Source organism: Leopardus geoffroyi, chromosome B2, assembly GCF_018350155.1.
Source record: "Leopardus geoffroyi isolate Oge1 chromosome B2, O.geoffroyi_Oge1_pat1.0, whole genome shotgun sequence".
NCBI lineage: Eukaryota > Metazoa > Chordata > Mammalia > Carnivora > Felidae > Leopardus > Leopardus geoffroyi.
The window spans coordinates 29,571,760-29,594,667 of NC_059332.1; the positions used below are offsets into that span (position 1 = coordinate 29,571,760).

The 22,908-nt window shown below is 42.0% G+C and overlaps 1 long non-coding RNA gene across 2 annotated transcripts in view; it reads left to right on the plus strand.

The window, feature by feature from the left end:
• The first annotated feature begins 2,396 nt into the window (after positions 1-2,396).
• The window catches only part of LOC123609572, a 28,952-nt gene continuing 8,440 nt past the window's right edge, over positions 2,397-22,908 (plus strand). For both annotated transcript variants that reach the window (XR_006717829.1, XR_006717828.1), the window contains exon 1: positions 2,397-2,679. This is a non-coding gene — a long non-coding RNA (uncharacterized LOC123609572). The remainder of the gene's footprint in view (positions 2,680-22,908) is intronic.

Here is a 22,908-nt window from a genome sequence, read left to right on the forward strand (position 1 = left end):
AAGCAGGGCTTGAGCTCTCCTGAAGCCAGACTCGAACTCACGAACTGTGAGATCATGACCTGAGCTGACATCAGATATTTAACCAACTGAGCCACCTAGGTGCCCAAGCATTGGACTCTTGATCTCAGCTAAGAGTCGTGAGTTCAAGCCCTGAGCCTACTTAAAAAAAGGAAAAAAACAAAAAACAAAAAACTAAGTAGAAGAGGAAATTATTGTGGAAATCAAGGGTTGAGACTTCTGAGAGGAGAGAGACAGAGAGACAGAAATAGCACCAATGAATGCAAACAGAGTTTCTGGGAAGGGGAGAATCACAAAGTACCATTGGATTTGGAGTGGGGCAAAGGGAGGGGATACATGGGATAAAAGTGGAGATGAAAGGAGAATTTCCAAGGTGCCAGAAAGGAGAAGCAAGGAGAGTGTGGAGACACAGAAGTAGGGTGATGGTCACCAAATGTCAGCTCCTTCAGGGTCCTTGCTTTTTCTGAGCAAGCCCCTCATGATGACTGAGCAGGGCTGGGGTTGGAAAGGCCTGGCTGTTTTCACCCAATTTGGTTTGCTCTGTGGGGGCTCTCCATAGCTGTCTGAAGCTCTGCAGGCCCTCCCCTTACCGTCACAGAGGTTGATTTCTAATCAACATCTTACATCTCAAATTCCATCCGGGTGTCTGCTTCCAGAGAACCCAATCTCTGACACAGTGGTGGAAACAAGTCTTTGAAGAGTTTAGTGGGAAGGAGTAAGGAAGTGTTTCTAAAATTTTTTCTTTTGTTTGTTTTAAGAGCAGGAAGGAGAGGAAGGAGTCCGTGGAGAGGGAGTGCTTGACGATACTGGAAGGGGACAGGATGGTTAGGAGGTGAGGCCTGGGGAGAAGGCGGAGGATGGACTTTAAGGCCAAAAAGAGCGATTGGCTTGGAATAAGAGGGATCAGTTGCTCAGTCTGTGAGATTGAGGCTGATGGTATATTGATTGGGTGAATCTAGATTGTTTTTGGGGGTAGTCAAGGAAGTGAGGAACACTCTGCTCAGGGACTTCAGTGACCAATTGCTGGAGAGAGGAAAGCAGGAATCCTCGAGGTTAAGGTGGATTAGATGCTTTCACCTCCAGTGAGGATTTGGGGGAAGCAGGGCAACTTTTAGTAGAGCTGTAAACAGAGGAGAAACTCTGGGCAAAACCCAGATAGAGATAGAGATCTGAGATAGAAGACCCACTTCTTCCTGTTAGAATCTGTTTGGTCTGACTAGATGGATTTGGTATACTGATTCCAGAATCCAAAGGATTTTCTATGCCTTCAAACTCCATGCCATCCTCATATCCGCTAAACACATCCTCTGTATTACACACAAGACATGATACAGATATTGATCAGGGCAGGATTGACGTGAGAACCCTCCAGCACTTTGGAATTCTGTCATTTAACCAATTCCAGTTTCTCCTAACTGTACAATTATCAATTCCATATTTCTCCATTTGTTCTAGAAGGATATAATTTGAGATGTCATGAAATGCCTTAATCAAATGCACCCCCTTGGGTCTGCTATAGTGCCTCATTCTGTCAGTCTCCCTGACAAGACAACATAAATGAGGACAGTCTGGCATGACCCTGGTGGCCACATTTACTTCTTTTAAGGTCTCACAAGACACCACTTAAAAAAAAAAAATGTTTATTTATTTTTGAGAGAGAGAGACACACACACAGAGCGTGAGCATGGGAGGGGCAGAGAGAGGGAGACACAGAATCTGAAGCAGGCTCCAGGCTCTGAGCTGTCAGCACAGAGCCCGAGGCGGGGGTTCCAACTCAGGAACCACGAGATCATGACCGGAGTCAAAGACGGATGCTTAACTGACTGAGCCACCCAGGTGCCCCACAAGACACCTTTTTGTATCTCATTTGAGGATTTTTGCCTATGGTCATTGTTAAGGCCACTGATTTGTAATTTTCAACATTCGCCTTTTGTCCATCTTTGGAAGTCAAATCTACCTCCAGCCTTCTAACACTTGTCTTCCTTTCCATGATTCCTCAAAGATCACTGATGGTGACTTGGTGATACTCCTAGTATCATAATTTTTTTTTTTTTTTTTTACTCTGGCCTGTAGTCCATTCATAGCAGGTATTTGAACATATTTGGTGCAACTACAGTTTCTCTTACCTTCTTTTTTTTTGGGGGGGTTGACCCCTACTTACCAATAGTCACCTTACCCTTTCCATTCAAAGGCCATGGTTCTTGTTGAGAAACTGAAAGCACTCAAAGATTCTGCTGTCCATCCCTCATCTGGGAATACTGTATGATTGGCATGAGGGCGGGACGCATTCCTTCTTCCTTTTTAATTTTGTCATAATCAGTTTCACACCATCCCAAGATCAAACCTCCTTATCTTTCCCTGTAGGGATCCAGATACTATCAAGCTCAATGCCCTGCCACTCCCTATGCAGTGACTGATATATTCTTTTTTTTAAATGTTTTGTTTTTTTAATTTTAGAGGGAGAGAGAGAGCAAGCACGGCGAGCAGAGAAGAAGGGCAGCGGGAGAGAGAGAACGTTAAGCGGGCTCTCACCTCCTAGCTGGACTTGGCCAATCCCGGGGCTCTAGGATCACGACCTGAGCCGTAATTGAGAGTGGAAGGCTCAACCTACTAAGCCACGCAGGCGCCCAATGACTGACATATTCTCATGGGAAAATGGGGGTAAGGATTAAAAGGAAAAGGGAATAACTCTATTCACACGTTCTGCAACTACAAAGGCAGAATTCAAGGTCAGTGTAATTGCGTGTTTCTAATTTATTTGGCCGCCAGATGGCGAAACAGTGTGCCTTAAAAAAAAAAAAAAAAAAAAAGATGTCCGCCATTCTAAAAAAACAATAACAAAACAGTTACTAGACACAGGTACACCCTGCTTTTTGGAAGTTTGCGTTATGCCATTTCACTTTTACAAAAGACCTACATTAGTACCTGCTTGCGCTCACCGAAAGAAATGTGAAAAGGATTTTTGCTTTTACGGAAAAAAAGTGAAGGTAGCACTCAGCACTGATTTCCATCGCAGCCCTTATGGAAGCAGCAGGGACCACGAGCAGCAGAGTGGTGCCACCAAGCGCCTTCGCAAGGAACTACGCTCAGCATCTCGGTATCAACCTGCCAGAGCTTTGAACTGTGTCCGTGAGCATCTTGTGCTTTATCTTGATTTATTTCGTGTTTCCGTTAGCAAGATGTGTCCTAAGGTATCAGAAAAGCCTAAGGGAGGTTATTTTTTGGTTCTGGGGATGCTAAATTTTTTTTTCATATAAGTTAATGCTAATTGTTTCTTTGCTTTATGCCATTTTGGCTTCCAAAAGTTTTCATAGGAATGCTCTATTTTTGGAAAGGGAGGGAAACCTGTAATCAACGCTGAAAATGCCCACAAGAAAGCACATTTCACGTGTCTGTTCTAAGTGACACAGTTGATATTTTGATGTGGTTTTCTTGCCATCAAGGTACAGACAAATTCCTTTCTTAACCTTAAAATAACAAATATGGGCCTCCTGACCCTGTTTAGTCTGTATTTTCCTTTCTTGCCTTGTGTATAGAAAGCCACCTGGGAGTAAAAACTGGAAGTGGGCTTGTCTTTATCTGCATCTAATGTGTACTTCTCTTTGCTATGGTCTCCTTGCCATTGAGCCATTGAATACTAGAGTAGAAGAGGTCAGTCAGGAATTATTGCTAATATCAACATTATTGAACTAAAATATGTATCCCATTTTGTGAAGAGAAGTGCTGACTGTCCTGTGGGTGTCTGAAGAGGAGTAGACTTGACCCTGAGTATTAGCCTATATCTTTTGGTTACATTCAGATTGGATTTGGCACTTGTAGAATCTGGAGTCCAAGGTAAGAAGTGAGTGCCTGAGAGTGTGCCATAGGTCTTTGTGGTGGAGAATGTGGGAGTAGGAGGCACAAGGTAAGAGGGAACTGAGAACAGTAAAGACATTCAATGCTTGTTTTGTGCTTCTATCCATTTTTGACCCTGGGGAATTTTAAAGAACTATTTCTAACATTTATTTTAGGTGGGTGGGTGGATGGATGGATGGATTCATTCATTCACTCATTCATTCATTCAATAAATATCCCAGGCATGCTGTAGGAGTTGGGGTTCAATAGTAAATAAAGCAGAGCTCTATGCTTCAAGGCACTTTCTAATTTTGGTCTTTAGTCCTACAAGGACAAGATGAGATCCCAATAGAGGCTCTTCACCTGAGGTCCTAGGAAACACTCAATGCCCACAAGTATGGATGGAGACACAACTCTAAATTGAAGCAAAATTTCTTTCAAACTTTGTTGATCGTAAGGAACAAATCAAAGTGGCAAATATTCATGATAACATCCTGGTTCATTTCTTATACAAGGGAAGATACTGAGGGTCTGCTGAAGCAAGAAGGAAAAAGCATAATGGGAACCATGTTGCAAAAGTGTAAATTGCTTCCTAGTCATTGCCAGGATCTTGATGATCTGAGAAAACAACTAGTGTATAAAGCAGAGCAAATACACCCTTGTTATAAGCCAGAAATTCCAACCACAGGGAAAGAAAGATGTATACCAAAAGGCAGTGCAGAAGTGTATTGGAGAAGATCAAGACTGGTGTCAGGAAAAATAGTTTGGAAGCTATGGAAACTGTCTCACTGACAGGCAATGAAAGTCTGAGTTAAGACAACAGCCAAAGGGCAGTCAGGGACAGATAGGAGACAGATTTCCGGGTAGGAAGGATGGATATAAAGCTGAAGGAGAGGAAGAATGATGGGAGAGGACATCACTTTCGGTGGCCTGACCTCAAGGTCTGTGTTTTTTTCTGAGATGTCATTTTGCCTTGTCATAGAACAAAGACCCCACTTTTAGAACCACCTGAGGGAGCCTATCCAAACACATGTGCCTGGGCCCAGACCTAGCCAATCAGAATCCCTGGGCTGGGACCACTGGCTCATTCCAGGAGGGCACACAAGCTTCTCTTCCTGCCATGATCTTCCATAGGTGGTTCTACCTGAACCACACTTTTTTTTTCTCTGTTTCATAATTACATTACATAATCGCAATACATTACATAGTCCCACTGATAGTTGGAAAGGCTCTGAGTGTTTAGATGGAGAACTACATGTAAGCAAACACCAAAATCCTTCTTCATAGGCCCATTAGTGGGAATAAACTAGAACTAATTTGCAAACATCTCATTGAAACTATAGGAGAGGGATTCTTAGGAAGCTGCTCTGCAGTAAGGGAAGGTTAATGGACAATCATTGTTCAATAAGAAGTTACCAATCTGTTTTGTAAAATTGATAATCTATAATTTTATCTTACTAAAAATAAAGAATATTTTTTAAACATAAAAAAACAAAATCTTAAACATTTAAAATTTGTCATAATAAAATTTATCATCTTATCAATTTTTTAAAATGGTTATTTATTTATTCTGAGAGAGAGAGAGAAAGAGAGCACGAACAGGGGAGGGGCAGAGAGAGAGAGGGAAAAAGAGAATCCCAAGCAGGTTTCATGCTGTCAGAGCAGAGCCTGACTCAGGTCTTGATCTCACAAACCACAAGATCATGACCTGAGCCAAAATCCAGAGTCAGACAACCAACTGAGCCACCCAGGTGCCCCACCGTCCTAATCATTTTAAAATGTACAATGCAGTAGTGTTTAGTACATTCACATTGTTGTACAACCAATCCCTGGGACCCTTTTCATCTTGCATGATGGAAACTCTGTGTCCATTAAACAACTCCCACTGCACCCTCCTCCCAGGCTTTGGCAACCACCATTATATTTTCTGTCTCTATGAATTTGACTACCTCATATAAGTAGGTTCTTACAGTATTTGTCTTTGTGGCTGGCTTATTTCACTTGGCATAGTGTCCTCAAGGTTCATGCACGTTGTAGCATGTATTAGAATTTCCTTTCTTTTTAAGGCTGAATAGTATTCCATTCCATATATATATATATATATATATATATATATACACCATGTTTTGCCATGTTTTGTTCATTCATCCATGGATGGATAATTGGGTTGCTTCCAACTTTTGGTTATTGTGAATAATGCTGCTATGAGCATGAGTGTATAAATATATCTTTGAGACTCTGCTTTCAATTCTTTTGGGAACTGTAGGACTGCTGGATCATATGGCAATTCTATTTTAAATTTCTTGAGGACTCACCGTGCTGTTTTCCATAGTGGCTTTGTCATTTTACATTCACACCAAAAATGCTCAAGTGTTCTCATTTCTCCACACCCTTGTCAACACTTGTTGCTCTCTGTGTCTACTGTAGTCATCCTAATGGGTAAGCGGTGGCATAAAGTCTTTTCAGAACATAGGTTTACTAAAAATTTTGATCTCCCCTACCCCAAACTTTGCATAAAGTCCTAAGTTCTTTAATCATAATTCTTTCAGGGGCACCTGGGTGGCTCAGTCAGTTAAGCGTCTGACTTCAGCTCAGGTCATGATCTCAGGGTTCGTGGGTTCAAGCCCTGCGTTGGGCTTTGTGCTTCGGATTCTGTGTCTCCCTCTCTCTCTGCCCCTCCCCCGCGTGCTCTCTTTCCAAAAATAAATAAACATTAAGAAATTTTAAAAAATCATAATGCTTTCATCCAAGGAGATTTTTTAGGATGGTTAGAGAAGGAATACTCTATTGTCATTTTAACAATGTTTGCCAACTAAAAAGGTAAAAATTAAATTTTATTTTGATTTTTTTCATTATTGGCAAAGTTGAAGTTTTTGACTGTGATTTTTAACTAGTTATGGCTTCTCTGCTGTGAACTGTTTGTGTCTGAATTTCTCACACAGTACAGTAAAACATAAAAATAGCTGTTGAGTGCTTTCCATGTGCTAGTTACTGTTCTAAGAGCTTCACAGGTAGTAAGTCAGTTAATCTTGACTCACCAGCAAGCAGATGCAATGATTAGTCTCAGTTTATGGAGGACACAGAAACATGAACAAATCAAGTATCTTGTCCCAGGTCATACCAAGAAAGTTTGGATTCAAAGCCTGTGCAAACTACTAAATGGGCAATATTTCCCGAATTTATTTGTTTGACTCTTTCCCCTTATTAACTATAAATATTAAAAAATTTATAGTTAAATCTATTAGTCTATTCTTTTCTTTTGCTGGCCTGGGTTTTTTGTTTGTTTGTTTGTTTGTTTTTTGTTTTTTTTCAGCCAGCTTAAGACATCCTCTTCTCTTTAGAGATCAGAAAATATTTGGATTTTTTTTTAGTATGTTAGATGTTTTATACATATATGTATTTTCCCAAATAATCAATTATTTCTCTCAAACTGTTTATCAAATGATATTTTTGCTTCCATTGTTTCAGAATGGCACCTTTCTCCTGGGTTTTATTTCATAACTGCTTATTTTTTAATGAGCATTATATGTTCAGTCACCTCTTTGAGGATACTGAAGTCTCTTTCTGGTTGCTCTTTTCTTTTCACTTCATTTATCCGTCTCTAGACTGTTGATGCTGTTGGCTGCCTTTCTCAGTGTGAGTTTTCGTGTAGTTTGGAACTCAGCCTCCAGGTTCATTTTTCGTGATTTTCTCTCTCTGCCTCCCTTCTCTGTTCTTCACTCTTTTCTTCCAGTGACTGAGCATTTACCCTCCCTGGGGTCTGTCCAGAGTGAGGTCTCCTGGGCAGCCAGGGCTGCTGCCCTGCTGTGACCCTGAGGATGACTCAGGGCAGGAGGAGGCTGGGTCAGGTCTACACACAGACCTGTTTTGGTGTCCAGGGGCGTCCCTTTCCATCTATTTTCTTGAAGAGGGTAGGGAGAGGCCAGTCACAGCTTCTGGAATTTTGATCAGTGAACATGACTCTGGTCCCCCACCTCAGGTGGGCAATTTAATTCTTTCTCATCACTTGACAGACCTTGAATTCCTAGCTGTCCTTAACTATATCTAGACGCAGAGCTCCACAGATCACAGCTTCAGCCCTATTCATTTTTTGCATTTATATCCCATTTCTGAGAATACCTATGGGGATATTCTTCCCTTGTTGAACATAGAGTTTTATTTTCTCCAATATTTTATTCATCGTTGCTTTGCATGGTAGCCTCTGGGCTACCATGTGCTCCAGTTTGTTTCCCTTCTTCTGCTGCACCCATTTTCTCAGTGGCACAGCAAGGTGATCTAAACTTAGAACTGCACCAGCCTCTTTTGCTGTTCTGTTTCCCTCACGTGTCTGTGTCTTTTGTGCAAGCATTAATTGTAGCTTTATGCTCCATGCTAGGGGGCTGCCCTGACCAGTTCCTCCAAAAGTTCTGATAACTTCCTCAAGGCTAGATCAGGTAGGAGGCTCTATACTACAGCAGTTACCCAAGATGAGGATGGGGAAAGTGGTGCTCTTTCCTACCCAACCTGAGGATGCATGCAAGGGGCCCTGGGATGGCAGTTTTAGGACAGGAGGAAGGTTTCTGCTTGGGCTTCCATGCCAACATTTCAGTACAGATCTCAAGCCAGGCCGGATCCAGCACGAGGGTGGATGTGAGAGCAAACACTGGAAGCTGGAGATGGTCCCTGGATGGACAAACAAGTTTTATATGTCATGGGTGTATATGATAGCAGGATGCGGCCGAGGCATTATGTAGCCATGTCCTTGGGACCCAGTGAGCAAATCACCCAATATTCCAAATCCACTCTGGTCTGAGTGAGCCCGGGATTCCCAGTTGCTTCCAGATAGAGGCAGGGCTCATGCATGGCTGCAGTTTGTTTCCCTTCTCCTGCTACACCCATTTTCTCAGTGGCACAGCAAGGTGAGCTAAACTTAGAACTACACCAGCCTCTTTTGCAATATAAATAGAACCAGGGCTCCTGCTCGAGTCCCCTCTTGGCTATGAATTGAGAGGCAGTAGGGAGCAGCCTCTGCCCCACCCAAAGGCCCCGGCTCCCCTTGAGCAGTCTGTGCTCAGGCCCAGTGGAGCTGAGGAGCAGACATGAGCTGGCTTCCCTCACACCAGACACACTGGGCTACCTGCTTGGTCAGACTGGGCACCAGTGCAAGTTTGTCCCAGAGGCCAGTTCTTCCTGGAACTGAGTGTCATTTCAGGACAGAGAATGTCAGGAGTCATAACTTGGCCCTGCAGCAAATGAAAGTCTTCCAATTCTGCCTGAGATGGCAGACTGCTTAGCTTGGGCCTTTGGCCTGAGTTAGGATTGCAGTTCCACGGGGAGTTGCTGGAAATCCCACCAGGGGGAGCCCCTTCCACATCTTGCCCCAGTGAGTCTCCATCAGCCTCCCAAAGTATTTGTGTGGGTGCACACTGATGTAGTTTTTATATGATACAACATTGAACCATGCCTCCATTTTCCTAACTCACATATTAAACTTGATCTACTGCCATGGTTCAGGTTCTATCGTGCTTCAGATAAGAGTAGTTATGACTGTAGTTACGTAACATTACAGGCATATGTTGCAGTGTGGGGTGAGAGAGAAACGAGAGTGATGTATCTTCACTCGCCAAATACTGCTTTGTCCACCCCACCTGGTAACCAAGGTTCTGAGAATGTTCTGAAGCTTCAGAGTCCCAGACAGTTGGAGGAGAGAGGCACGGGAGGTGGATCAGTATGTCGGGTGCTCGATGGGCTCCCCTGCTCTCAGGCAGGCATCCCCACTCGAACAGATAGCCCTGGCTACCAACAAATTCTCCCTTTCCATTCTTGCCTTGTGCTCTGGAGACCACGGGTGGGGCGGTTCAAGGAATGCTCAAGGAAGACACTGCCTGGGCGAGGATGCTGTGGTCACATCTGAGGAAGGGAGGTGGCTAACCCTGCCTCGCGTGTGCTGGAGAGCAACTAGGGGCAGCAAGCCGGGTGACAGCTGGCAGAGAGGCTGAGCAGCGCAAGGTGGGGGCAACCTTTCCAGCTTTAACTGCTCAGATAGCAGACTGTCTGGCTCCCTATAAAGCACCACAGGCTCCCCTGCCTGGGTTAAAACACTGTAGGGTTGTGCTGTTAGAAGTGGTCAAGTAAGTCAGGGGGAATTCAGGGTCATGGGGCTTGTAATTCTCTGGTGCAGGCTGAGAAAATGCCAAGCTCTCCCAGGAAAAGTATCATGTTCCACAGAGCGCTGCCCACGTTGCAGGTAAGAGATGGGAGGAAGGAGGGCTCTAAGTGGAGAAAGGGTGGAAGATAGGACATGGTGATCCTTCCATGGCTCCTGAGTTTTAAATACTAGACCTTTGAGAGAATTGAAAAGGTTCACAGCAAAAGCCGAGGATTTAGGAGAAGGGGAGACTGAGAGCAACATTCTCCCCTTGGACTGGAGGGGAAGAGGGAAGGTGATGAGGCTGGGGACATTTATGGGTCCAGAGGAAAGAGTCTTTGGGCTAGGCTCTGGGGAGGTGGTAGAAGTGCCAGGATGGTTTGTGGGATAGGAGGGAGGCTTTGCTTATTTGAGCCCTAGCAGGCTGGAGCCCTTGGGAAAGAAGCACTGTGTGGTGCTGCTGGCTGGGCCAGGTCTCAAATGCCTCAGACTGGTGCCCTGTGCCTTGGTGGCACCCTGTGTCTTGGTCAGGGCCTGTGCCTCGGTGATGCCTTGCATCTTAGTGGGGCCCTGTGTCTTGGCGGGGGCCTGCACCTCAGGAAGAAGCAAGACGATCAGAACGGCTCCCGACAGAGATATGCCTATGAGGGACCATGCTGCAGCCTACACCAGAAACTGCCCAAAAAGCTTTTCACAAAAGAACAGGAAGAAAAATTGTAATGGCTTCATGCAGTGGGATACTTCTCAGCGATGAGAATGCATCATCTCACAGCAACTTGTGACAACACAGGTGAATCTGCAGGCATGAAGTCTATACAAGGGCACATATTGTCAGGTTCCATTTATATAAAGCTCAAGTCCAGGCAAGACTGCAGAAGTCAGGAGAGTGGTTACTCTGTGGGGAGGGTAGTGACTAAAAGAGGACATGAAGGAGGCTCCTGGCATCCTGGGAATGTTCTATTCCTTAATCTAGGCGCTGGTTGCATGATGTGCTCAGTGTGTGAAAGTTCATCGTCTGCACGCTTACGATTTGTGTGCCTTTCTGTATGTATACTCTATTTATGTAAAACAGTTTTAGAAAGATTTAAGTATGAGAAATGAAACTACAGAATGGAGTGAGGAACATGGGAATGGTCTTTAGTCAATCTCAGTGTTCACTGTCCTCTGTGCCCTTCTCGTAGGATCTTTGCTCTTGTCTCATCAAGAGGAGGGGAGGTGGTGCAGAATTTAAATCATGAAGGACTTTTTTTTTTTTTTTTTTTTTTGCTTACCCTTTTAATGGCTTCCTGAATTGATCTCATGCATTTTTAAGCTCCTGGAAAAACTGAAATGAATTAGACGGGTTGTGTTATTGAGAGCTCCTAATTTGCTGCCTCCTTCATAAAATGCTAGCTGGACTCTTGAGCATGAGCATCAGCATTTGTAAGTCCATGAGTAAGGCCTGTGTGCTGCTCACAGCAGCCACACAGACACTACTGATCAAGTTGGAGGTCTTCTCACTATCTTCTCCAGAACCATCAAGTTTCATAGGTGCTGTTGCTAAAGCAGGACACAACTCACCTAGAATCACCCAGAGGGAGGGGTCCACTTCTATCCAGTGAAGGAGATTACAGATGACTACAAATCCTTTGCTGCTTGTCCCATTAAGAGTTGAGGTTCCCTTGAATCTGGGTGGATTCTATGGCTTTTTGATCAACAAAATTCAGTAAAGTGATACTGAGCTAGTTTCCAGACCTAGCCAACTTCTACTTCCTGTCTCTTGGAACACTCTGGGAACCCTGACCTGCCATGCAAGATGTTCAAATTCCCCAAGGCTGCAGCCTGGAGCAGTCATGTGTAGCACTCTTGTCAACTACCACCAGAGTCCTGCTGTCCCCACCAGAGACAGAAATGTGAGGGATGCTGTCTTGGACACTCTAAATTTTTTTTTTTTTCAACGTTTATTTATTTTTGGGACAGAGAGAGACAGAGCATGAACGGGGGAGGGGCAGAGAGAGAGGGAGACACAGAATCGGAAACAGGCTCCAGGCTCCGAGCCATCAGCCCAGAGCCTGACGCGGGGCCAGAGCCCGACGCGGGGCTCGAACTCACGGACCGCGAGATCGTGACCTGAGCTGAAGTCAGACGCCCAACCGACTGCGCCACCCAGGCGCCCCTCTTGGACACTCTAGACCAAGCCCATCTGCCATCTGATGGTGCCAAGTGATTTCAGTCAACATCAAGAGTAGAAGAGGGGTGTCTGGCTGGTTCAGTTGGTAGAGCATGTGACTCTTAATCTTGGGGTCATGAGTTCAAGCCCCACATTGGGTGTAGGGATTACTTAAATAAATAAATGAACTGTAACTCTTACATTAAAAAAAAAGAGTAGAATTGCCAAATTGACAGAGAAAATCATGAGCTATGAGGCACTGGTTGTTGTTTTAAGCTACTGGATTTGGTATAGTTATTTCTCAACAAAAGGTAACTGGAAAAGTTTAATCTTTACCTGGAGCACAGCCTTCATACCTGTGCCTTCATTCCTTGGCTCTGTAAGAACTCATTTACTTAACTCACTTTGCCAAATTGTGGCTACAGTATTTATTATCTTTTCATTCCATTAGAATTTATCTAAGCTGCCAGGCTTGTGGCAGGATAGTTTATTGTGGAATTATTTTTTATTTTGTTTTTGTTGTTCTATGTACATTTTCCTCACTGAGAAAATTATGAAGCTGTTGTTCTCAATTCTGAGCTTCTTTTCGGGTATGGAGCAGATGGGTGGTTGTTGGCATCTGGATTATGTACTAACACGTAGGCTGACAGAGACAGAAGTGGCCTGTGGGTGTGTGCTGAACAGAGGCTGAGATTCTCTGGGATCTGGAAATTTGGGACTTTCTCCCTATCAGTGGTGGAGACCCAGGCACCTAATTTTGTCCAGGACATTCCTAGTCCGAGGGATTGCTACAGAATGCTTAGAGAGGTTGGGCACAGTTTCTCCTAGTAGGAGCACATAAGCCAGAGTCTCCCAGGTAGACTCTCTGTCAGCCAGGACTGGAGGGCTTGAAAGCAGGGGGAGCAACAAAAACAATGGCTGCTGAAATGGACTGAATGTTTATGCCACCCTAAGATTCCTATGTTGAAGCCCTAATCCCCAGTGCAATGGTATTTGGAGTGGGGCTTTTGGGAGATAATTTGGTTTGGATGAGGTCATGAAGATGGGGCCCCCTTCCCACACATGATAGAATTAGTGCCCTTATAAGAAGAGGAAAAGACTAGAGTCAACCCCCCACCCCTGCCATGTGAGGTTACAGTGAGAAGATGGCCATCTGCATGCAAAACAGGAAGAGAGCTCTCACTAGACACTGAATCTGCCAGCACCTTGATCTTGGACTTCCTAGACTCCAGAATGTGAGAGAAATGTCTACTGTTTAAGCCACCTAGTCTATGGTGTTTTATTATAGCAGCTTGAGCTAAGGCAGCTACCACTAAAAGGACCTGGCATTGCTTTCAATTTTTCTGATACTGCATAAGCCCCTGATATTTTGTAACCTTATAGAGGGAGGACAGAGCCCCACTAATGACAAGGATTGAATTTCTTCACAGCTTGGCAGGTTGGGGCACAGAGTAGATTCCATTTGATTGAGAAAAAAGAAGGAATGTGACATTTGGTATAAATTTTATAACCAAAATCAATAAACATGATTCTCAAGGCATTGGAACATTTTATGACCTTCTCTTTTTTGCACTGTGGCTCCTATGTCCATTTAATTCTAGGCATTTTCCTTTGTAGGATTCTCCTGAAATGTCTCCAAGGTTGGAAATTTTATTTTATTTAATTAATTAATTTATTTATTTTTTATTTTTTACAAAAAGAAGGGAATGGAAACAGAAGAGAGGCTTCCTCAGAAAAAGAAACCCCAAGTATTTTTGATGCATGTCCCTTATTTCTTGCTTATTGAATATCTGCTTTCAGTATTTCTTTATTTTTTTAAGTTTATTTATTTATTTTAAGTGAGAGAGAGGAAAAGAGAGAGTGAGCAGGGGAAAAGCAGAGAGAGAGGGAGACAGAGAATCCCAAGCAGGCTCCATGCTGTCAGCATAGAGCCCGATGCAGGGATCAAACTCATGAACTGTGAGATCATGACCTGAGCTGAAACCAAGAGTCAGATATTTAACCTACTGAGCCACCCAGACGCCCTAGTTATTTCTTTAATCTTTAATAAATCATTAGAGATTTTTAAAAAGTTTACTCTTTTCTCCTAACAAATATTTCTTGGGTTTTTCATTCTTTTCTCTGTTTCTGTTCAGAAACTGGTATGTCTTCCAGTTCACCAAGTATGTTTTCTGCTATTTCTGACCCATTGTTAACCCATCTATTGAGTTCTTAATATTAGATGTAATTTTGTATTCCAGATTTTCCATTTGATTATTTTATAGAGTTCAATTTTGTGGTGAAAGTCTCCATTTTAATATAGCTTCATCTTTTCCTCTCTTTCTGTGAACCTATTAACTATAGTCCTTTTAAAGCCCTTTTTGTGTTACACAATATTGGGATCACTTGTGTTTCTATTTTTATTGCCTGTTTTTCTCTTGGTTTTCATTTTTTTTTTTTATTTTTTTTTTCAACGTTTATTTATTTTTGGGACAGAGAGAAACAGAGCATGAACGGGGGAGGGGCAGAGAGAGAGGGAGACACAGAATTGGAAACAGGCTCCAGGCTCTGAGCCATCAGACCAGAGCCTGACGCGGGGCTCGAACTCACGGACCGCGAGATCGTGACCTGGCTGAAGTCGGACGCTCAACCGACTGCGCCACCCAGTCGCCCCTCTTGGTTTTCATTTTTATGGAAGTGACTCTCACCATGTCTGCGGATTTTGATTTGATATTAAATATTATTTATAAAAACTGTGGCTTAGGGGCACCTGGGTGGCTCAGTTGGTTAAGCATCCAATTTTGGCTCAAGTCACAATCTCACAGTTATGAGTTTGAGCCCTGCATCAGGTTCTCTGCTGTCAGCACGCAGCCTGCTTCAGGTCCTCTCCCCAACCACCCCTCCCGCCCCCGCCGACCCTCCGTCGCTCTCTCTCTCTCTCTCAAAAATAACCATTTAAAAAATAAAAAATAAATAAAAACTGTGACTTATTCAGATGATGATGTCTTTTACTACAGAGTTCACTTTTTTTTTTCTGCTAGGCAGACAGAATGGAAGCTGACCACATTGATCTAATTGGTGACCTAGCTGTGCTAAAGCTGAATTGCAGTTATTTATGTATTTAGTTTTTAAGACTGTAGTCCACCTTTTATTTGTTTTTGTTCCTAGGGTATAATTCTACAAGGTTTTGTAAGAGCCTAGTGTATTCACTGGGAATCTTTCCCCTGGAGGGTCCTTAACTCTAATCTCTAGTGTTCAAAACTCTGAAAGACTGTGGAAAACATTATTCATTTCAGAGGTTTCTGCTTGCAGCCCTATGTATATTCAAAATTTGGCAAATGTCTTAAAGGGATACTGTGGTTTTGAGACCTCTTTAACTCTCCAGTTTTGTCACCCTAACTCCATCCATGGCACTCTGCCTGAACCAAGCTCAGAGTCTTAACCTTTTTCCTGAGCCCAGGGTCAGCAAATGCCTCTGGGAAAAAAGCAGTTTCAGATCAAAAGCTCGCTTTCTTAGGTTTTCCCTTTAGAACTTTGACAAAAATTAGTTCTATAGTATGAGTTGCTTCCTCAGATCTCTGGTGATTATAAACATTGTTTTTCTAGTTGTTTTTTGTTTGCTTGTTTTTAAGTAACCTCTACACCAAACATGGGGCTGGAACTCACGACTCTGAGACCAAGAGTCACATACTCTACCAAATGAATCAGCGAGGTGCCCCTATAGTTTTGTGGCCACTTTAGTTTGTCACAAATTATTATAGCTTACCCAAATTGGAAGTCTTCTTGTTTAGGTTTTTAACAATCTTCCAAAGCAGCATTGTTTAAAATTTAGTTTTAAAATATTATTTATTTTAGGGGCGCCTGGGTGGCTCAGTCAGTTGAGCCTCCGACTTCGGCTCAGGTTATGATCTCAGGGTCTGTGAGTTTGAGTCCTGCATCGGGCTCTGTGCCGACAGCTCAGAGCCTGGAGCCTGCTTTGGATTCTGTGTCTCCCTCTCTCTCTGACCCTCCCCCATTCATGCTCTGTCTCTCTGTCTCAAAAATAAATAAACATTAAAAAAATTTAAAAATATTTATTTTATTGAGCTATAACTGACATATAACATTACATTAGTTTTAGGAAGACTTTTTAATAGATATTAAAATTATATAGTTAAAAATGCAAGTGATATGAACAGGTACATGAGAAATATCGTTCCCACCCCATCCCTACCTTTGTTCTCCCTTGCTTTGCCCATGTAAGTAACCATTTTTATTATAATAGTGTCTTATTTATTCTTCCAAAGTTTTTTATACAAATATAAATACTTTTATTTTGTCCCTTCTATTTTTATTTTCTATTTTTATTTATTATTATTATTTTTAAGTAAGCTCTGTGCCCAACATGGGGCTTTGAACTCACAACCCCAAGATAAAGAGTCCCATGCTCTACTCACTGACCCAGCCAGGTGCTCCTATTTCCTCCTTTCTTACACAAAAGAGCATATTATATATATTATAAATATATATATATTATATAAGTGTATATATAGTATATATATAATCTTAAAAAACAATATTATATATTCTCCTTCCTTTTTAAAATTTTAATGAAATATTCTGGATATACTTCCATATCAAAGCACATACAGGAGGGCGCCTGGGTGGCTCAGTCAGTTGAGGATTCGACTTTGGCTCAGGTCATGATCTCATGGTTTGTGAGTTCAAGCCCCATGTTGGGCTCTGTGCTGACAGCTCAGAGCCTGGAGTCTGCTTCGGATTCTGTGTCTCTGTCTCTCTCTGCCCTCCCCGACTTGTGCTCTGTCTCTATCAAAAATAAATAAAATGTAAAAAAAAAAAAATTCAAAGCACATAAAGGTCTTCCTCATGTCTTGGTCCCTTTTGATATCTGTATAGTATTCCATTGGTACATATAGCAGAGTTATGTGTTCAACCAGTCCCCTATTGCTGGACACTTGGGCTACATTACAATATAATAAGTTGTTATTACAAATAATGCCACAATGACTAACCTTAAAGCTGAACAAGTTTGTGTTTGTGTGGACAAATTTATAGGGTAGATTGCCAGAAGGGAGATTTCTGGATCAAAGGGTAAATGCATTTATAATTTTGGCATATACTACAGGTTCTGCTTCTCAGGACTGTGCCATTTGCACTACTGCCAGCAATGTATGGGATAGTCTGTTTCCTTAGTCTCACGCATGCACTATGATGTCCACCTTTGAACTTTTGCCAACCAATGAAAGATTTATATAAATCTAACATGGATGCACTTAGTCTAATTCTCCTTCTGGCATTTCCCTAAGAGCATCCTCAGATTCTTCTTTCATGTCAGACTACTTAATTACTTCTGAGATAGGGAAACTGAAGGTATCCTATAAAAAAAAGCCATTTGTTTTCCTTTGCCTTTTTTTTTTCTGGCTTCCATTCTTGCTAGGATCTGCACCCCCAGCCCACTCTACATGTGCCTTGTAATGCAAATAGTACATGTACTCCTTGGAAGGCATAAATAGATAATGATATCTTTGGAATCTCCCAGTACAATAGATAGCATGTAAGGAGTGACCAGGAGGGTTGTCATAAATAAACATAAATGTTTTCCAAGACCACTGACTTCAAACACCTTGATGCCAAGACCACTGACTTCAGGGAATGAGTGACTTATGAAAGACACCTGGACCCTGTCCTTTTTCTGATCAGTTCCTGGATGTTTAAGAGAACATGTGCACTAGATCACAATCACCAGTAAGAACTCCAGACCCCAAGCAAAGATAAGACTCATTCTCTTTTCCTTTCTGAGTCTCCCAGACCTGGGTCCATATCTTTCTATCTTATCTTCAATAAACTCTGCTTTTACCTCTTGCTGGCTCCCATCTAATTTCCATCCTTCTTGAAGCCAAGGACCCTCTCGGCTAGTCCTGCGGGTCCTTGGACCTGGCCTGCCAGCATCAGCTTCAACTATCTAGGACTGGAATTTTTAACCAATTAGTCTGTTATTTCCTGATCCATACTGATGAGGTAATCTGTATGGTAAGATCTCTTGCCTTCCCTGAAGGGGAGGTAACATTACCTGAAATAATCCACTCTTTTAACTTCCTGTCCCTCTCTTTGTCTGTAAAAATCTTACATTTTGTACAAAATCTTCAGAGCTCTCTTCTATTTGTTAGATGGGATGCTGCTTGATTGAATCGTTTGATAAAACCAATTAGATTTAAATTTACTCAAATGAATGTTTTAATTAAAAATATTTATTTATTTTTGAGAGAGAAAGTGTGAGCAGGGGAGGGGCAGAGAGAGAGGGAGACACAGAATCCAAAGCAGGCTCAGTTGAATGTTTTTGAAAAACAGTATCTAGGGGCATCTGAGTGGCTCCATTGGTTAAGTGACCGAATTGGCTCAGGTCATGATATCACGGTTCATGGGTTCAAGCCCCACATCGGGCTCTAGGTTTACAGCTCAGAGCCTGGAGTCTGCTTTTGATTCTGTGTCTCCCTCTCTTTCTGCCCCTCCCCTGCTTGTGCTCTCCTTCTCTCTCAAAAATAAATAAATACACATTTTAAAAAATAATAAAAAAATAAAAGCAGTATCTATTTCCTTACTGGTTCTGTACTGGTTATTTTATATATATATATATATATATATATATATATATATATATATATACACACACAATTATGGAGATCTAGAAGTTCCAACCTGCTCTGCTGTCTGCAGCTGGAGAATCAGAAGAGGTGATGGTGTATTAGTATGTTAAAATGTATCAGTATGAAGTCTCAAGAACCAGGAATGTGACCTCTGAGGGCAGGAGAGAGAGATGTTCTGTGAGAAGTAATGAGATGATTCATTTTCAGAAATACCAAATAAAAGCTGTGCTGTCTAGTTAACAATAGGTTTATAATCTATTGGAAATATGTACAACTCCTCTACCCCCAATGGAGTCCCAAACCCTTAGACACTTCACTTCCTGGTTTTCTTCCCCTCTCCATTTCACAAGGTTTTTTCACGGGCTTTGCAATAAGCATGTACCAAAGAACTGAAATCTCTGCATCACCTCAAGGAATGTCCGTCCATTTGTTCCAATCAGACTACTTTTTGCCTTACGTGGGCATAGGCAACTTCTGGGTAAGGTTGTAACTTCTGTAGTGCTCAGCCAATGAGGAACCAGGGGAGGGACTTGCATGCTAGGAGATAAATTGCGTACTGTAACTTCCCTGAGTGTGCCTGTCCATCAGACACCTGCTCTTGCAAGAATGTTGATTAAAGCCTCTCTTCACTGTGCTCTGAATCTCCACGTCCTTCCTTTGATTGGGTCAGTGGGCTTATTTCTCACATGTTCCAATTCAGGCAAAGAGCTTCTTCTTTCTCCTTTTTGTTCCATCAGGCCCTCACAGATTGAATGATGCCCACCCACAATGGGGAGGGCAATCTACTGAGTCCACTGATTCAAATGCTAATCTCTCTCAGAAACACCCTCATAGACAGATGCACCCAAAAATGTTTTAGCAGTTATCTGGGCATCTTTTAGCCAACTCAAATTGATACATCAAATGAACCATCACAAGGAGTCCCCATCAGAGTGAAGGACTCAAGTGAGAATGCCTGGATCAGCCTCTCTTGCTGATATATGAGACCTATAGTCCTACTTAGGTGTAGTTTTTGCTGCTTCAGAATTATTATGAAAATTTATCTTACATTTTCATTTTGGTCTGATATTCAACATTTCTGTGATGAATTGGTAAGTCCATGAGGGAACAGGATGGCTGAAGAAATGCTGGAGGGATGGATCCGCTGATGAAACCATATGCCAATGACAAAGACATCTGGTGTCAGCACCTTGTCCTCTGCCATCTTGGGGGAATGGTATTACTCAGCAAGTTTCCATCAGAGGAATCTCTTCAAAGAGCTTCCAGGCTATAAACAGATTGTTTCCTTTTTCGTGTAATGCAAGCAGGTGGCCTTCAATTCAGCTCAAAGGACATAGATCAAATATGGTTGCTTTTCATGAAAGTTCCCATAAAATTAAATGAGGTAGTTAAAATCCTCCTCCAAGAGCTAGACGTAGTGATGGCTTTGCTCTTGAAGAAGCTAAAATAAAATGGGAAATGTGGTTGATAAATGCACCATTGCACCATCCTGGCTGGTAGCTTCATTAATATGATGTTTGGTCCCAGAAGCCAGTAGTCAACTAAAGCCACTATAAGAATCAGCTAATGGAAATCTGTGAGGCGAGAAAAGAGGCCACACTGAGAAAGGAAATATCTCAGGCTGTGACCATTGCTGAGACCATTCCACAGTGCGTGGAAAAGACAAGAAGTCTCAGTGATACAAGAATCCTCAGTGCAATGAAAAGACCACCTGTGGGATGGGTAGCATTAAGTCTTTCAGCTCAGTTCAATGTAGCTTAGGGTAGGAGTAGCTTTTCACAGCACAAAATAAAAATAGGAAAGTAAAATGCCCCCTCCAATCCAGAAAATTTAAGCAATATATATTTTGCCTTTGTGGCAGTGATCAATATCGTATAATAATCACTCATTTGTTCTGTGTAATCCATCCATTCCTTTGTTCATGGTAAAGGAAACATCAAGATGACAAACCTCTTTGATGAAAAGTCAGGCTAATGAATATACACTTAAAAAAACAAAATTCAACTCTCAAAATTTGAGATTTTATTGACTTTATTCAATGATTCGTGAATTGGGCAGTATTTCATCTAGCAGATGAAAAGGAGCTCCAAGGTGCTGTATAAAATGAAAGACATTTCTAGGCAGATGTCAGCTGGAGCAAGGAGGCAGAAAGCAGATTGATTATGGCAAGGTCACTTTCCTTTAGGGGATGGCAGAAGTCTGTCAGACAGATCCCCAACTAGCGCTGATCAGGTGATTCCTGATTGACTGATTTAAGATTCTATTTCTGGGAGAGGCTGAAACTGTAATTAAGTTAGGTCTTGGCTTGGTGATTTGGGGCTTTGCATAAGCAACACACACACACACACACACACACACACACACACACACAACTGAGGAAATTCTGGAAAAAAAATGGAGAAAGTAGAAGAATGTATCCTGAAGGCATACAGGTTAAACTTATGTAAATACATTATTAGTGTTGTCAAAATCTAGATAATCTAGTAAAATCAGAGAAACAAAAGGCATAACAGAGAATTGATGAGCAAGAAACTGTAAAAATTTAGGAATGCATATCAACAGGTATTGGAATTTGTTTCTTTGGGTAAATTTGCTCTTCCTTGACCTCTGACCTTTGTGAAATCATGCAGGTGGAGACACCCCAGCAAGGTCATGACAGAAAATACATGAATGTAGGTGGATAAAGAACTGGAATACTGCATCATAAATCTGACACGAGTCATCTGGAGTTAGCATCAGACTCCCAGATTAAGGGTACAGTCCCTAACATGACTGCCCTTATTTCAGATAGCCACAAGTTTGAGGGTCCCCACTTGTTCTCTCACCAACTGGATTTAAATATGGAGGGTCCCCTTTCAGGTTTGATAATTTGCTAAAATGACTCAGACAACTCAGGAAAATGCCATACTTAGAATTACAGTTTATTATAAATGATACTAATAAAGACCATAACTGAACTCAAGGGGTTCAGTACTTGAAGTGCATCAAATTGAACACAACCGAAGGAAGTGTTGAAAGCAAAGAGCTTTTTATTATTTGTTACAGGTAAGGAGACAGCAAGATAGCTCTCAAAACACTATGTCCTTGTGGGGTTAGTACAGGAAGCTTCTATTCAGTGTATTACGGGGTAGGGGCAAGGAGCTTGCATATACGTTTTTGGGGAGGAAGAAATTCTTCTGCTCTTCATGGTCCTTCTAGCTTGACTAAGAATCAAACTGACATGAGACTGATTAACAGGAGAAAGTGAAATTAAATAGGTGTACCTATGGGGATTCCACACAGACATGGAAATTTCAAAGACAATGAGGCAACTTGAAGCTTCTATGAACTAGAGAGCTGGTAGGGTCTAAGGATACAAAGGGGCGGAAGGCCATTAGCAGGAAGATGAAAATGAGATATTTGAAAAACAAAGTTGCCCTATTATGTAGTTGAGTTTCTAAGGTAAAAAGAAATCTCTGTTAATAGTTCTCTTTGATGAAAAATCAGGCTAATGAATATCAGGCAAGCCATTAAGGGGAAGGTAAAGAGCTTCTCCTCAATTGGCTGGATTTTGTTTTTAACTCAATGTTCATGTCAAAGTGGCCCATTTTTAGGAGGCATGTCTCCCACAACATTAAAGAACTCATACATATTCTATTATTTATGCACTTCAGTTAAATTGTGCATGCCTAGCACATCAACCTGCTAGTGCATGCATCGTATGTTCAAATAATGGTGGCAAACTACCTATAGGAGAAGATCTTAGTTTTATAATGAGCTAAAGTTATCTTCGGGACAACTCAGGGGGGCTTCTGTGCAGGTCCTCAGTAAGAGGCTATCAGGTGAGACATACATAGCAAGGGGCTATCAGGTGAAATACCTAACCGGTGTGTCCTTGGCTGAACCTGCTGGTTCTGCAAAATAAAACACATTCTTCCCTGCTTTTGCCCCTTACTCCTCTTCCCTTCTGATAGCTTTAAGCCCTTTGATTTGAATAGCTTCTTATTGCATCTTGGTTAACAGTACCAGCCAAATGAAAAAACATGTAGGGTGAAATATAATTAGAAGGTCAAGTGAAGCCCTTATACCAGATCATATTAAAACTTCAGGAATTTCATGTAATTTCTAGAACTTAACTGAACAACATAAGAAATTTTATCATTGTCTGCTTGACAGTG